Raw genomic sequence first — 17935 nt, forward strand, 5'->3', positions numbered from 1 at the left:
ATTGGGAATACTTATGTGCAAACTTGTTTTCTCGGAATGGTTCTTCAGTAATTCATTTACATCATACAAAAATAGCTAGGATATTTCCTTCTAGAATATGTACTTATTTTTCTTCCTTCCTTCTTTTCCCCTGTTTAATCTGCACAACAAAAAGGATAAAAGCATTTTCTAAAGGTTTGACTCAATGGTTTCTTTATAGTTACGGTACATCAATGACACAGAATCTTCGGGATAAATATGCAAGTCTGCAACAGCTAGAGGCTATTAAATTTTGTTAGAGCTTTCTTTTGATTATCCCCCCAAAAACAAACAAACAAAAACCCTAAACCTCAAAACCCACCTAAAACAAATACTTTGTTGTTTAACCTTCCTTGTTTATTAACTTTTGGCTTCAGTTATATCATCAGGTTTTAAAAATAGATTTAGACCTTGTATTCAGATACATGAAAAAATTTGGCTTCTAATAACTGAAAATGTCCAGTATACAGAACCGGCACTCTAGCAGAGCAATAGAGAGCACCAGCAGTTACAATTCTTGAACCTAAGTGGAACACATCTTAAACTGTAACATTTTCCCCCCTGTGGTTGCTTCGTTTAGTTTGATTTAAAATGTGAAACTGGGTTCAGAGTTCCTTAAAGACACAGTTAGAAACAAAGACTTGCTCATTAAAACAGTATGCAGAACTGTGTTGAATGCAACTCAATGTCACTGCATAAGATGTCATGACATGCTTGTATTGATTGAAGCTCTCCAGTCATAATGGCAGCTTCATTTTAGAAAAATCTGTATTAGTGCCAATCCCATTTTAACTTTCATCTTTTTTTCCATTGATCAACAAAGATTAAAATTTTCTGATCAGTAATCTTAGCAGTTTTTTTTTTAAATAGCTTCCATTTTGGTGCAGTGCAGACTTTTGGTTTAACCGACTGAATTGATATTCTGAGCAGCAAGTAAGCAAGGATGACAGAGCATCAGTACAGCTACTCCTATTAGTGCTCAGGGAGGTATGCTTAGTTGTAATTGCCCTCTCTTGTCTAAGAGGCAGCACAGTCACGAATCACTGCTGTCCTTAGGATACTCTACAAAAGCTTTCAACTTTGAGGCATAATGTTTTATATATGCTTTAAGAAGCAGATGCTTTTTCTCTTTAGTTAGTTAGTTTCTCTATAAAATGTGTTGTTTCACGTGCAGAATCTGAGCTTGTAGTTTGTAAAATACAGTGACTAGGACAATGTGAATATTTTGCATGTTTAAAAGATATTTGTAAATATGCTTACACCATATATATGCTTTGGGGAAAATGTTGACAGTAATTAACTATGCTATTATATGCAGAATTTAATGTTTTGAAAGGACAGGTGGCTCTCCTTTTGCCCTGTAGCAGTTGAATTATTTTTTTTTCACAATAGGTGCTTTAAATACTTATTGTACATCTGTGGCATGGTATGTCCTCTAGTTTATACCCCCACATCTCCAGCCCAATACATTAATGTGTTAATTCCAGATATGAAGTTGTAACTTTCTAAAAATATTACGTAGAAAGTAACTGCCTCAAAATAATATGCAATAATTCCTCAAAGTGAAAAGTTAACATTTTAGATGTTACAGTTTGAAGAAAACTGTGCCCATCCCTCCCCCTCCCCCTAAAAGGATGGCTCTCTCCAATAACAAAAACCTGATATTTTTAGCATGAAGCATTAAAAGGGTTCCTATGTCCTAATCGGTAAAAAATGCTGAACATTACTACCATATGTCTATTTGCTTTTATAATATATGCTAATGAGATCAATTTAAATTAAATTTAGTGCTGGCTATGTGCTTGTACTGTATTGTCTGTTAAATTTGTGTAAGAGCATAATACTGTGAAATAAAGACAAATATTGTATGAATACTGCAGACTGAGAAGCACAACATATTTTTTCTGGAATAATAGGAATATACAGTATATGTTTGTGTTGTGCTGTTTTTGTTTTTTATCTTTGCTTGCAAACATTTATTATTGGCAAAATATAATTCTAGGTAACATAATTTGAAATACAGAAATTTTTATTCTGTTGACTGTTGAATTTGTCACTAAATTAAAAAAAATAAATTGGAAAGCACTTGGTACTATAACCTGAAATTCAGAAAATAACTCTGCAGCCTGTGTCTGATCACTGTAAAGATGAAGTGAATTTGTTGCTTTCCCTCACCTCCTCTAGTCCCCTCCATACAGAATCTTTTCCCCCTCCTTCTTCTCAAATGATAGTGATAGAACTTGACAGTCCTTGTCCTTGAAGGTTTCTCCCATTTCGGAATAAGTGGCATATTCCTGGTAGTTTGCCATCTTCCGTTTTTGTCATTATCCCAAAGGAAGTATTAAAACCACAAACAACAACATGGTGGTTCAGTCCATTTTCCTTACAGAGCAACATTTTCTTTCCTTAGTGTATCTGCTTTTCGCCTTCCTTCTTCAGCAATCTTAAACCGCAGGCAATAAATGTACTCTGTGCTTGCACTCTGCTAGCAAGATGCTCCGACAGAAATATCAGCTCTCTCCCCCACCTGCTTGGTCAGGAATGGTACAGTCTGCAGAGAGACTCCTGTAATGTAGCTCAGTTTATCAATCCCTTACAGATGCCGAACAGTGATTACTCCGCTGTGTAATTGAAATCATTTTGGATTTGTGATGATATCTTAGCCAAGTAAGTAGCGACATCCACAGCATGAAAATAAAAAATAAGAGCATTCCCCTGTCTGTTCTGTGCTTGTTTATTTGTCAATTCTTTTTTTTCTTGGAGGCAGAAGCTGATGAGAAAATGATATGGAGACTTGGTTTGAGTGATGCATTAGATTTTAGTTCATGTCCTATGAATCTCTGGAAAGGTAATTCAACTTCTATAGAATATTATATAAGAAAAACCAGAAACTGCTTGGCAGAAATAATCTAATGAGATTTTGGAGGCTAAAAATAGAGTATAGATTTTTTTTCTTTTTTTTAAAAGTCAAAGTGGTAAAGGTTTTGCTTAAACCAGTTATTTAATGATGAGAAAACATGTGGATTTTTTTTCATTATTGGTATTCAAATGTTAGTGATTTTTTTAAACAGAGTGCAAAGAATACATTCTAAAACATAAGAAGTACAGAGAGACTTTTTGGCTAATGTTAATTTGACCATAATATGTATGACCTTATGCTAGACAAAGTGTGTATATATTTTTATTTTAAAAGACTCAAATCTGAAATGAATTTATTTTTCACAGCTTATCATAAATTTTCAAGGTGCACTTTTGAAAGAAGAGAAATGTTGACATAAACATCATAGCTTCTTTACATTATGATGGATTAGAGTATACTGCTACATATAAAGGTAGTGAATTTCATGGTAATTTTTAGAGTATGGCATAGTGTTTCCCCAAAAAAGCTGTTCTGTGGTATATGATGTAATAGCTATTATTCTATACACAGATCAGCTTTTTAAAGAAAAATTAAAAAAAAATCCTTAATGAATGCTGCATGGAAAAGCTTTTTACATATCATAAGGATAATGCTTTAACAAAAAAAAAAGTAAGATTACTGGAGTCTTTGTCCATTATGTAAGGGGAGAGTCTGCCTGTTTGATCTCTGGTTGTGGAACTGACAGTTCATTTGTCTCACTTGGACTAGGAAGCAGTCAATCTGTTCTCCAGCCTTTGATTTCGTGACTTTAAGTTGTCCTATACAAGCTTAGCCAGTGGCCTTTAAAATGCACATTGCTACCTTTGACTAATGAGATGATTACTTTAGGCAGTCTTGGAAGCGTTGAACTGTCAGAAGCAGATGCTTAGCGCAGTATTTTCTTTACCTTCTGGAAGGTAAGTTATGAAGTTGCCAAAAAGGATTGTTCTTTCATAATGAAACTATTCATTTCACCATGCACACTTACACAAGAAGGACTGTGTATTTATCCTGACTTATGATTGTTCAACCTTTTGATTACATCCCTTTACTGATTATATTAAAGGATAAAGAAGGCATTGTAATGATTAGGCTGTTTGTAAGATAGCAGATGTGCTCAGTGTGGGAAAATAGTACCTCCACTTCTAGAATATTTGGTTAATAGTGGATATATGAAGTAGGAGATTGATGAATGGTGCTTTAAAATAACGTTTTTTCTTTTTTACCTGGAAAGAGAGCTAAGAGATCTGCTTCATAATACCTTATATTGCAAGATGTGTTTTACTAGAATGTAATTTTGTGAAAGGTCGTTTGCATGACTAGCTCTCCTACCTTGCTCATGAGAACTGCTTGACTCAGGTATCTAGCAGATCTTTGATCACATACAGCTTTTACTTCATGTTCTTCTCATTTTGGTGGAAATTGCTACCTGTGAAGAAGGTGTTTTCATATTTGCACTGGAGTGCTGGTAAAACAAATAGGTTTGCAAAGAACGCATGCGAATATGGGTTCTGGAAAAGTTGTACATTGTAATGCTGCATGACTTATTTTTTTTCTCCTGAATTCCTATAGAGAATTGATTTTGGCCCAGCACATAAGAGTTAAATATACTTACGTTTCCACTGGAAAGGTCAATTTTTTTCCTATTGCACATGGACAGTGGCTGATATCTCCCATATTTTATGCACATATTAAAAGGGTTTATGGGTGCATATTGATAGAGCTTTTGAGGACAGTTTCAAATTTTCATTAATTACAGGTTAGGGAAAACATGGTAATATTGAGCTGGACATCATATGGTTAAGTGCTTTCATAGTGACTTTTGTAAGAGCACCTCTCTTTGAATTTCTCACCATGTATCTTGGAAACAGTCTCAGAGAGTTAATTTTATTTCTCCCCCCATCCCACGTTTAAAATATTCCATACGCCTTTTCAGATGCTGTAGAATTTTGACTGATTTTTATGCTCCTACATTTTGGTTTCTGAAAGTGTGATGACATGTTCTGCTGTTTATTTTTGAATAATTAGTAAAAGAAGTGTGTTAATATTTTATTCAGATCTCACTTTAAATTAATAATTCCAAATGCCTGTAGTTTCACTTTCTGTAGGCATGGATATAATCATTTCAAATTCCACAAAAAATTATTAAAAAGACATGACCTTGTAACTACATTCCATACTTCTTTTATGTATTTAAATTGCACCTGACTTCCTTAATACATTCAAATACATTTACCTAAGTGTAGCTTACAGCAATGCTTTGAGAGTGGATGACAGCTGATTTACCCTACAAGGGGACCTTGTACTGAAGTGTATCAACTCTGCCTTTAATATATTGCTATATCCAATAAGTTTTAAAGCAAATATTTTCAGAAGCAAGGAAGGATTTGCACCATACTTTTACTTAGCTCATACTGCTGTGCTTTTCAGATTTGCTTGGGAAAAATGTTTGTTAGTTATATTAATATCCTGTATTATCTGGTCAGGTTTAAAAACATTCATCATTTAAATGACTAGGTTTTGAGTCAATTGAATAAAAGAAAAATGAGTGAAATAATTATTTTTAAAACATCTCATTTTAGCTTGATTTGGTTAATTCATAGTTCAGAGTTTGGTGGTAAAGTTAATGTCGGAATCCTTTGTGCTTTCAATAGGATTCTTTTTTCCTTAAGCCAATAAGGTAGCAATCAATCTACTTTTAATGGAGGCTTCACCATGGTCTGGCTGCTAATCAAGAAACAGAAATCTGTCTATCTGATTAGTATACCTGTGCTGCCTTTGCAGCACCTCCTTGCCAGGCATTGTGCTAGCAATTAGCCAATCTTACTTTAGACTCCATTTGCTAAAGCCTTAAAATGTACAGCAGTTGCACTCTATACTGTAAATGGGATGCAGAGGTATATACTGTGAGATTGTCTGTGTGTGTGTCTTGCTCACAGATAAAGTATTGCTCAACATAGCTATTTGAAATATTATGTTAGGCTCTCTTTTACTTATTTTACATTATTCCTACTTAAGTTATCTATTATAACTACTCATATATACATTTCACTTTGTATTTTTATACATATAGTAATAATTATGAACAATGGGTATTTTACTGTTATTTTTGTTATGTAAAGCGATTGGTGCCAAACATGCATAAGTACACATAATTTCTAATTTTGTTGTCTGCAAAATTAGGCTGGTAACAGTCACATGGATGTAAGAGGGAAGTTCTTCAGCAATAGTCATATTTCAGTTTTTATATTAGGTTTTTTAAAATTAATAATAGATGAAAAAGAAATGGGGTATATAGTTGCAAAGATAGTCAATGAACAGCAGCAATATATCATTTAAAATAGCAGTAGAAGGCTAGTTACAAAAGTGTACCAACAGAAAAGATAAAATAAACTTCAGTATGAAACAATGGGTCAGTGAGCTAAGAACCCTAATTTATATGGCTTGGCCACCTGGGTATCCAAGACAGCATGATTGAGAAATGGTAACCAAATTGCAAAATACTGTTCTGTTTTATCACACTTCAGGTAAGTAAGCTTCTCTCTAACCAGTATGTACCCTACTTCAAAGTGCCTATTACCCAGAAAAGGAGCAAAAGCATTGTACCACTGGGCTGCAACAGCAATCCTGGGAGCAGTCGTGAGAAAGCAGGTTAAAGGATCAACTGAGGCAATTGTAATTTAACACTGGGAGCTAAGAATTTTTTCCATTTCACAGATGGGGACAGTGACAGATCCTTCATTTCTCTGTGTATGTCTACACTGAAAATGTTAGTGGCACAGCTGAAGCTGTGGTGCTCTAGTGCTTCAGTGTGGATTCCTCCTATGCCACTGAGAGTGGTTCTTTCATTAGCATAGGTAATCCACCTCCACGAGAGATGGTAGCTAGGCCAATGGAAGAATGTTTTCTACACCGGGGGTTAGGCTGGCATAGCTACATCACTTAGGGGTATGGATTTTTCACACCCCTGAGAGACGTAGCTGTGCTGATGTAAGTTTCCAGTGTAGAACAGTCCTAAGTGACCTGCCCAAAGTATCACAGACGCTCAGTGGCAATGTCAGGATTAGAACTCCCACTTGTGTGCTCAATCTACTAGAGCATGTTACCTCTAAGACCTCTCACTAATAGTATCACTGAATTAACACCAGTTACAATAGTTTTTGGAATATTGGCTGCTAAAATATATAGCAGTAGCAGATGTAAATCCACATGGGGCCAAATGTTTATTTAGGCAAACTCTCTTTGATTTCAGTCCTTGATTACAGACTGAGTTTAGACTATAGGACTTAGTCCATAGCAACCAACTTGCATCAAAATGATTCATCACATTTTCTTGTGTTTCTAAAGTAAAAAATCTATTCATTACCCTGGATGTGTGTTCCACTCATAGTGCACAAACTACAATATTCAGATCCATTTGTAATGCGCCAGTACTATGGTGGTTGGCATGACATAAAATATTAGATAGAAATGCCTTCAGTATATAGTAAGAGAAATCATTGTATTTACATGATGGCAAATAATGTTGAGTAAATTATTTCAGATATAATGAAAATACCCATTAAACTTTATTTTCTTTTGAGATGTTTATTAAGCATATGTTCAATGAAAACTTAGATGGGTTATTTTTAAAAAACTAAATATTTGACTAATATTGCTCCAGTAGGCATTAAAATTTACCAGTGAGGTGAGAGGTCAGTAAAAACCTCTACAAAGTTCAGTTTGGTTTGAATGCTGCTGAAGATGTATTAAACAAATGAGCAAAAAATCTAGATAATACTTAGTCTTGCCATGAGTGCATGGGACTGGACTAGATGACCTCTCAAGGTTGCTTCCAGTCCTATGATTCTATGAAACTATGAAGGAAGAAAAAGAAAACAGCCCAGTACAATCATTTTTTGTTCCACTCATTGGCCCTTCAAACCCCAGTCCACCAGTCCAAATGGTATTCCCCAACAAGCCCTCTGTCCCCGTGGGAAGATTTGTACCATACAAGACGTATCTTCAGTATTGAAAGCCCTTGTTCTTGTTCTCACTCTTATTGTGCCCCATGGTGCAACTCAATTCCTAGCTTTGGGCTTAGGTTGGAATAAGCTTCAGGGCCACAATGCATCACAATGCTAAATGACTTCTGCTACTCTTGAGTTGACAAACCCATTAATATTCCCCAACTCAAGTTAGAAGCTGACGCAATAGCCATGTTATTGATGACAGCACTCAGTTATCTTGTTTAAAATAGTGTTTAAAAACAACTATTCCAGCTTACTGAATATTCTAGGTGAAGACTAAATTCCTCCACATACCACCTTGGTACCACTGATCTACAGTGGGAGAAAAATTCATTGCTCATCTCCGCATCTGAGGTCAAGCACAATCCATAGCATGCTGGGAAGCCTATAACTAAAGCAACCACGGTATTATGTAGGTGTTCTCATTGCACATATGCTAAGAAGAAGAGGAGACACTATGTGCCTCATGTGGCATGTGACCAGGATTCATCACTGCATTCGGTCTGCTAATTGGATCATTAGCTTCCTTGGGCTGGGTACTGACAGAGTGCGACATAAACAGTGATCCATGTTTCCCCTCATACTCTCTGGGAGTACCAGTGTTCCCACCACCTGCCAACACAGCTAATACCTTCTGTGCAAAGGAGAGATGAGCCAATCAGAAAGCTGATTGCTTCAAACTCTCTTCCCAGTTGCAGAGATTTAGGTCTCATGATCACCTGAATTCCTGCTCTCTTCCTTCTCCAGGGCCTATGAAAGCTGGTTGAATGCAGGTATCCATATCTGTGACAGCCATAGATACCATCCACAGACATTCAGTAAAAAAAAAAAGAAGAAAAGTTACATTGTTCAGATATACAGAATCTGTTTATTTTGGCATGTGTAGTATTTGGTGAATGGAGTTCATCTTACAGGATGGATGAATAGATTGTAATGAGTGTACTCAGTGATATAACCTTAGATGCTCATGTTAGTGTAATAATATGCTACCACCATCCTGTCATCTTTGCTGTTTAGAAATGTAACCTTCCTTTACTGTACATAATTAGAAAATAATGGTGTTTCCAGTAAGCTATTCCAACTTGCTGGGGAAGCATGCAGTCCAAAAATGTCAGGAAAAAACATTGATTTGTAGCATTTGTAAGTCAGCTTTGGAAGAAATTACTGTCCTGACTGAAGAGAGGCATTTAATTTTACACTGCGTGTTTACTACATTTCTTTTCGCTGCTTGAATTATAATGAATGATTCTGCACATTGTTCTAAAAATATCCCTATTGATGTTTGATGCTAAGGGACCAATAGCATACAGTTGCAATGAGACAATGATTCCATGTTGGCACTCATAATGAAATGGAATTGCCACTTTATTTTTCTCTAATGCTTAAAGGGACATTAGTTTATGAACAGCTCACAAGATACAGCCTATGAAATGCCGAAGAGAACTGTGTGCAGTTTCTTGCACTGTATGCAGAATCGTTAGCCGTTGGTTAAGATTCTGGTTCTGACTTCATTCCAGAAAAACCAAATAGTGCATGTGCATTGTGCTATGACTAGTTGCTTCTGTAATGGTGAATTATTATTATGCAGACAGCTGCAGGTTGAGATGGTTGTGCTAAATCAGCATTATTTAATAGAAGCAGTGAGAATGCCAAGCGAATAAGGCATCCCTTCCACACGCACTTGCAGGACAGTGGCCAGCTGGGCTGGGTTTGCTGGGAGTTTTCCTGAATTGACACTGGAAGTTTCTTATCCTTAACTTTACTATATAAAATGAAAATAAATTAGGAGTCCTCTTGCTGCCTTTTTAAAACATATTGAAAATATTTAATCCAAAACACAATTACATGATATCAGAAAAGATGGTAGGAAAATGGGAAATAATTCAAATTATTTTTTCCAACAGTCTTTTGAAGCATTACTATTCAGTGCATAAGGTTTTGACATCCAATCCTCTTTTACTGGTCTCTTATGGGTTAGGAGGGTATTATTACAGCTATTGCTAGAAATAAGAATTTTAAGGATAGGGTGAAGCATTTTTGGTTTTTGGTTTTATTTATTGTTTGGATATAAAGAATGCAAATAAAATAAAATGTCACCCTTTCACGATGTGTATTTTCTCTTTAAGCACATTTTATTTCCTCCTTAGCTTTCACTTAGAGAAAGTGAAAGTTAAATATAAGAGGATAAACTCAACTTTTTCCATTTCTGGTCTTAATCTGAGTCATAACCAGGTCATAGAAAAATAGAAGATTAGGGTTGGAAGAGACCTCAGGAAGTCATGTAGTCCAACACCCTGCTCAAAGCAGAACAAACCCCAACTAAATCATCCCAGCCAAGGCTTTGTCAACCCAGGTCTTAAAAACCTTTAAGGATGGAGATTCCACCATTTTCCTAGGTAACCCATTCCAGTGCTTCACCACTCTCCTAGTGGAATAATGTTTCCTATTATCCAACCTAGACCTCCCCCACTGCAACATGAGACTGTTGCTCCTTGTTCTGTCACCTGCCACCACAGAGAACAGTGTAGCTCTGTCCTCTTTGAACCTCCCCCTTCAGATAGATGAAGGCTGCTATCGAATCCCCCCTCACTCTTCTCTTCTGCAGACTATATTAGCCCAGTTCCCTCAGCCTTTCCTCCTAAGTCATGTGCTCCAGCCTTATAATTATTTTCATTGCCCTCCGCTGGACTCTCTCCAATTTGTCCACATCCTTTATGTAGTGGGGGGCCTCAAACTGCACACTGTACTCCAGTTGTGGCCTCACCAATGCCGAATAGAGAGGAATAATCACCCCTATTAATGCAGCTCAATACCATTAGCCTTCTTGGCAACAGGGACCTACAGTTGACTCATATCCAGCTTCTCATCCATTGTAATCTCCAGGTCATTTTCTGTGAAACTGCTGCTTAACCAGTCGGTCCTCAGTCTGTGGCAGTGCATGGGCTTCGTCTGTCTTAAGTGCAGGACTCTTCAGTTATCCTTGTTGAACCTCATCAGATTTTTTTTAGCCTAATCCTCTGATTTGTCTAGGTCACTCTGGACCCAATCTCTACCCTCCAGCAAATCTACCTCTCCCGCCAGTTTAGTGTCTTCTGTGAACTTGCTGAGGCTGCAATCCATCCCATCATCCAGATCATTAATGAAGATGTTGAACAAAACCAGTCCTAGGACAGACCCCTCGGGCACTCCACTTGATACTGTCTGCCAACTTGACATGGAGTCATTGATCACTCCCCATTGAGCCCGACAATCTAGCCAGCTTTCTATCAACTTTATAGTGCATTTGTCCAATCCATACTCTTTTAACTTGCTGGCAAGAATACTGTGCGAGACCGTATCAAAAGCTGTGCTAAAGTCAAGATATATCATGTCCATCACTTTCCTGTATCCACAGAGCCAATTACTCATCATAGAAGGCAATCAAGTTGGTTAGACATAACTTGCCCTTGGTGAATCCATGTTGACTGTTCCTGATCACCTGCCTCTCCTCCAAGTGCTTCAAAATGGATTCATTGAGGACCTGTTACATGATTTTTCCAGGGACTGAGGTGTGACTGACTGGTCTGTAGTTCCCTGGATTCTCCTTCTTCCCTTTTAATTTTTTTTATTTTTTTAAAGATGGGCACTATATTTGCCTTTTTCCAATTGTCTGGGACCTCTCCCCTTCGCCACGAGTTTTCAAAGATAATGGCCAATGGCTCTGCAATCACATCAGCCAAGTCCCTCAGCACCCTCAGATGCATTAGTTCCAGACCAATGTACTTGTGCATGTCCAGTTTTTCTAAATAGTTCTTAATCTGTACTTTCACCACTGAGGGCTGCTCACCTCTTCCCCATACTGTGCTGCCCAGTGCAGCAGTCTGGGAGCTGACTTTGTCTGAAGACCAAGGCCAAAAAAGCATTGAGTACTTCAGCTTTTTCCACATCATCAGGTCAGCAGTATGCTTTCAGAATCTTAGTTGTCAGACCCTGGAAGGAGAGGATATCTAATACAACTTAAAAAAAATTAGCCAGAAAGGCTGTCAATGAACTAAAAAATAAATTTACCCAGAAATATAGCTCTATTTTCTCCTCTGGTAGGAGAGTTTGTGGTACTTTGAGTTTAGGGTGGGAGAAAATAGTATGCCTGCAAGGTTCTGAGAGTCTGCTCTGCAGTATAGAAACAGCTCCGTGGGAACCAAATGGACTCAGCACTTTGCAGGAGGAATTAGGATCCATGAAGATCAAGTCATAAATCATGAAGCCTGTGGGTCAAATAGAGTGTATTGCACTGTAAAATACAGCCCACAACCATCACTTCCTTTAGTACCAAGGTACAGCCCACAGGTAACGATAGTGGCATTAGGATCAAGACTTGTAATGTTCATAGACTGTACCACTATGCTAAACATTTTATGCTACTCAGGGCATTTCCAGGCCCTTGGATGAGCAAACTTTTTGGCATTGCTGAACTAAGGGTAAGGGGAGGAAAAGGTCGCTGACAATGTGATAAATAAAGGAAGGAGAAGAAATGAATGTGCTGTGGTGAGGGGAATATCCTATAATGAGCTTGGGCCAAAAGGCAAGAGACAATAGAAATGGCTGCAAAACCATCTGTTACCATTCAAGCTACCTGTGAAGGCTAAAGCTGTTTCCTCATTCCTCATGGTACTCCTTTCATTGTTTTGGTCACCATGCACTAAAACCCAAAGAGCAATAGCAGCCATAGACATCCTGGACAGGTGAAGGTACTCATACTCTTCTTCTGTTCAAATTTCTGTTTAGTTTCTTTAATATTCAGCATTTGAAATGTTTGTTTATACACACCACAGACACAAAAGAACTGGCAGTTTAATATAAAATACTCGTTTTACTTTACTGTGTAGCTTAGCTCCAGTCAACGTTACTCTTTCAATGGTTCATGTGTAAACAATAACAAACTCCCTATCACACAGGCCATATCCACTCCCTTCCTCGCTGTCTTTTTTTTTTTTTTTTGGTTTTTTTGAGCTTCATAATTAGTACCCTAGAAACCTTAATGCCAGCTGCCAGATGATTTTTCTTTTTAGGTTAATCATACACTGAGGAGGGTTAGCAACACCCTTTCCTGTTCTGCTTGCTGCAGTGGCTTCCCTGTCAATATAGAGTCCATTTCAAGGTCTCTGTCCTTATATTCAAAAGTCTACATAGGTTTGAGTGAGCTCTGAGATATCTCTTCTCTCCCTGTGACCATGACCTTCCGTGACAGTTATGTTCCAATTGAACAATGGAAAGGAGGCTTGTGAGTACAAGAGATAGACTTCTTGGGAGCTATGGAACTCATGTCTGCAAGATATAAGAATGAGCATGAAATTGGGGACACAGACACACATCACATCACAGACTCTGTACATTAATTGAGCCACTTCTTTTCAAGTCTGGGAAGGAAGGAAGGAAGGAAGATAGAGTGTATGCTGTTGTGGTTTTTAAGTATTTGGGAGGCACACCAGTAGTAAGGTGTTGAATACTACTACTGTGACTGAAATTTGCTGTCAAGCACAGCTCTGCTTAACATAAAAGAATCATCCTTGAATGCCATTTTCAAACACAGTTTGTTACTCCCAAATAGGATTTAAGATTGCCAAAGAATTTGTATGTTTTGGGTTCATAACAGTTTTTTTTTAATGTAGCAAGATTGCACATAGCTATTTCAAAATTCATAAAATTCCTTACAACTTATTTCAGGATTAATATTGACCTTATTTAGGTGCTATGAAATACAGGAATAGTCATGCAACATCTTACTCATAACATTTCTTTTTAATCTTATTAAATTAGCACCATTAACAGTGCATGTAAAATTATATTTATATTCAAAAACATATTTAAACTCCTGCTACTTAGTGTTTTGATTGCCATATCTATAGCCTAATACACTTAACTTTTTCCATTACTTGAATTCAGACTTTGCTGTTTGGTGTAATTAATAATACAGTAGAACACTGCTAATTCACACTAATGACTTGGAGATATGAATTACTGAATTTATGTGGATTAAAAAGGAGGAAAATAAATAGAATTAATGATTGAGATACACAGTAATTTGTTCATTTAGCAAAGGTAGCTTAGTTTTAATTATTTAAGATATTACTCTTTAGAAAACTAGTAAGTGTTCCGTAGCATACATCTATATTCATAAAGGCAATGAAGCCTTAGTAATATGAGGCCTTACTACAACTCTTTGATCTCGATTATGCAAGGTACTCATACATGCCTAATTTTGAAGTCTTCAGATTTTGGCATGTGGTTAAGTACCTTGCTGAATTAGGGCCTCTATTAAATATTTGCAGAAAAATAGGCACGATTTTTCTGATTTTTATTGAAGTGCACGTTGAAGAGATTCAACTGTACTATGTACTTGCACAGTTCCTTTAAGATGAGGATTTATTGTAAATATAGTGAACAAAAATATTGAAGCCTGAGAACAATCCTGTTTTACTAGAGGTAATATACCTATTTTATGGACGATTAAACTGAGGAATTTATCTGACAAGTCAGTTCCTCTGAGCTACAGAAGAGGTTTGTGGTAGATTTAGGGGTAGAACCCCACAGACTTGCCTTTCATGCCCCAATTCCTGTCCTTCGACAGTTTTTTCAGGATATTATGCACATTGTGATATTCATCCATATTTTAAATAAAACCACAAAAACATCTCCCCAAGCTATAAATAAGTCCATATAATTTTGTCAGATTGTTAGGCGTAAATACTTGCAATACAGAACATTACTGGGTTAATATAGTCCCCAAAATAATCAGTGCAATTATAACGCCTTGTTCCCTTCTTTAGCTTTTATTTCAACAGTAATGGAAATGACATTTAATGATGAAGTCTAGGGTTTTTAGTGGGGCAAATCGCTTCTGTTATAATTTAAAAAGGCAAAGCCATTCCTTAAAACTGGTAAATATTAAGGACAATGTGACCACTAAGTGTTGTTTCCTAATTTATTAGAGAGACAAGCTGAGTGAGGCAATATCTTTTATTGGACTTCTGTTGTGATAGAGACAAGCTCTTCTACAGGTCTGGGAAATATACTCAGCGGGTATGTCTACACTACAGAATTATTTCGATTTTACAGAAATCGATTTTTGGAAACAGATTGTATAAAGTCAAGTGCACACGGCCACACTAAGCACATTAATTCGGCGGTGTGCATCCATGTACCAAGGCTAGCGTCAACTTCCAGAGTGTTGCACTGTGGGTAGCTATCCCATAGTTCCCTCAGTCTCCCTTGCTCATTGAAATTCTGAGTTGAGTTCCCAATGCCTGATGGGGCAAAAAACATTGTCGCGGGTGGTTATGGGTAAATGTCATCAGTCAATCCTCCCTCCGTGAAAGCAACTGCAGACAATCATTTCTTCCCCTTTTCCCTGGATTGCCCTGGCAGACGCAATAGCTGGGCAACCATGGAGCCAGTTCAGCCTTTTTTCACTGTCACCGTAAGTCTACTGGATGCAATACTGCAGCACTACACAGCAGCATCCCCTTGCCTTTGCAAGTTAGCAAAGACGGTTACCAGCCCTACTATACCGTCCGCTGCTTTGCAAGTTGGCAATGACGGCTACCAGTCACACTGTACCATCTGCTGCTGTCATGGGTGCTCCTGGCTGGCCTCAGTGAGGTCGGTTGGGGGCACCTGGACAAAAATGGGAATGACTCCCCAGGTCATTCTCTTCTTTAAGTTTTGTCTAATGGAGGGTCAGTCCTGCCTAGAATATCAGGCAAGCCTACTAAAGAACCAGAGGCAAACAGCCGTTCCAGGTCAGAGCCCCAGACATCCTGCAGAAATGATGAGCTGCATGACATTCTAGGGGGTGCCCCTGCAACAACCCCCCCCTTTGCTTCCCTTCTCCCCCCACCCCTCCTGGGCTACCGTGGCAGTTATCCCCACATTTGTGTGATGAAGTAATAAAGAATGCATGAATAAGAAACAACATTGACTTTATTGCCTCTGCAAGCAGAGATCAAAGGGGGGAGGGGAGGGCAGTTGGTTCACAGTGAAGTAGAGTGAACCACCATTTTGTACTTGCTCAGCCTATAGCTGAAAATGGGACTCTATTATAAGCACTAGGATAGAAGCACAGGCAGGACTGAATCTCCATTTGTGGGTAGGCCTTTGGATGACACTAGTAAAACACAAAATGTCCCAGGATATGTATGTTAGGGGACAGTTCTAAACGGCAGCTTAATTTTTTTCATTTGCAGCAAAATGTAGAGATCTAAGTATCTGACTGTGAGCCCTGGTAGCAAGCAGTAGGCTGGGGTTGGTGCGACCATGTGGTGCTGCTGACTGGGAGAGCAGCCTGAGGCAGAAGCCTCCAGCTGCCATGACATTCCAGGCAGGACTGAATCTCCATTAGACAAAACTTAAAGAAGAGAATGACCTGGAGTCATTCCCATTTTTGCCAGGTGCCCCTGGTCGACCTCACCATGGCCAGCCAGGAGCACCCACGGGGCGATGATGATGGATACCAGTCCTACTGTACCATCTGCCATCCGCAAGGCAAGGCAAGGGGATGCTGCTGTGTAGCTTTGCAGCACCACGTCTGCCAGCAGCATCCAGTAGACATACGGTGACATTGAAAAAAGGCGAGAAACTATTTTTTTCCCTTTGCTTTCACGGGGGGTGGGGTGGGGGCCTGACGACATATACCCTGAACCACCTGCGACAATGTTTTTGACCCTTCAGGCTTTGGGAGCTCAGCCCAGAATTCAAATGGTTTTTGGAGAGTGCGGGAACTGTGGGATAGCTACAGTCGTCAATAGCCCCTCCCTCCGTGAGTGTCCATTTGATTCTTTGGTTTTCTGGTACACTTGTCTCAGCTCCTTAAGTTTCAGCACTGTGTTGAGTCCCTGTTTTGGCCTCTGTCCATCATGACCTTGGCGATTTTTTCAAATGTTTTGGCATTTTGTCTTTTGGAACGGAGTTCTGATAGAACAGATTCATCTCCCCATACAGAGATCAGATTCAGTATCTCCCGTACGGTCCATGTGGGAGCTCTTTTTTGATTCTGGGACTGCATGGTCACCTGTGCTGATCAGCGCTCCACGCTGGGCAAACAGGAAATAAAATGCAAAAGTTCGCAGGGCTTTTCCTGTCTACCTGGCCAGTGCATCTGAGTTCAGATTGCTGTCCAGAGTGGTCACAGTGGTGCACTGTGGGATAGCTCCTTGAGGCCAATACTGTCGAATTGCGGCCACACTAACCCTAATTCGAAATGGCAATGTCAATTTCAGCGCTACTCGCCTCATCGGGGAGGAGTACAGAAATCAATTTTAAGAGCCCTATATATCGAAGTAAAGGGCTTTGTTGTGTGGACGGGTGCAGAGTTAGTTCGATTTAATGCTGCTAAATTTGAGGCCTTGGCTACACTCACACTTTACAGCGCTGCAACTGGGGTGTGAAAAAACACTTCCCTGAGCGCTGCAAGATACAGCGCTGTAAAGCGTCAGTGTAATCAGGGCAGCAGCGCTGGGAGTGCGGCTCCCAGCGCTGCACGCTACACCCGTAAGGGATGTGGTTTACATGCAGTGCTGGGAGAGCCGGGGCAGTGCCGGGGCAGCGCTTTGAAATTCCAAATGTAGCCATACCCTGAGATAAACTCGTATTGTAGACCAGGCCAGAGTTACAGCTAAATACAAGGTGGAACAGATTGTTTAGCATAAGTAGTTAACACACATTTCAAGGGGCCATTCAAGGTCAAGTGGCCCATTTACATCTCTTTAGTCATGAGAGTGGAGGAGAAATGCTGGGACGGGAAGTTAGTGAGTTACTGAGTGTTGTAGTAACCCATAAATCCAGTGTCTATATTCAGCCCATGATTTTTAGTGTCTAGTAAAGTGATAAATTTATGTTCCTAGGCTCGTTGTTTGAGGAGGTTTCCTTTGAGTATGAGAACTGAGAGATCAGATATGGAGTGATAACCTTGTGTAAATGTTCACTCACACGTGATAATTTTTCTGTCTAAGCTCATTTGAGAGCATAGTGATTG

The 17935-nt window shown here is 38.7% G+C and overlaps 1 protein-coding gene and 1 long non-coding RNA gene across 2 annotated transcripts in view; one reads left to right on the top strand and one right to left on the bottom strand.

The window, feature by feature from the left end:
• Positions 1 to 2419: 2419 nt before the first annotated feature.
• ATP2B2 (ATPase plasma membrane Ca2+ transporting 2) overlaps positions 2420 to 17935 on the top strand; it is a 438931-nt gene continuing 423415 nt past the window's right edge. Inside the window, 2 exon segments of the mRNA XM_030569615.1 lie at positions 2420 to 2685; positions 2782 to 2866. The gene's annotated coding sequence lies outside the window, so the exon portion shown is untranslated.
• LOC115654815 lies at positions 10370 to 11073 on the bottom strand. The gene is made up of 2 exons (XR_004001273.1): positions 10838 to 11073; positions 10370 to 10517 (listed from the first exon to the last, which is right to left on the bottom strand). It is a non-coding gene; the product is annotated as an uncharacterized LOC115654815 (long non-coding RNA).

Source organism: Gopherus evgoodei, chromosome 7, assembly GCF_007399415.2.
Source record: "Gopherus evgoodei ecotype Sinaloan lineage chromosome 7, rGopEvg1_v1.p, whole genome shotgun sequence".
Taxonomy (NCBI): domain Eukaryota; kingdom Metazoa; phylum Chordata; order Testudines; family Testudinidae; genus Gopherus; species Gopherus evgoodei.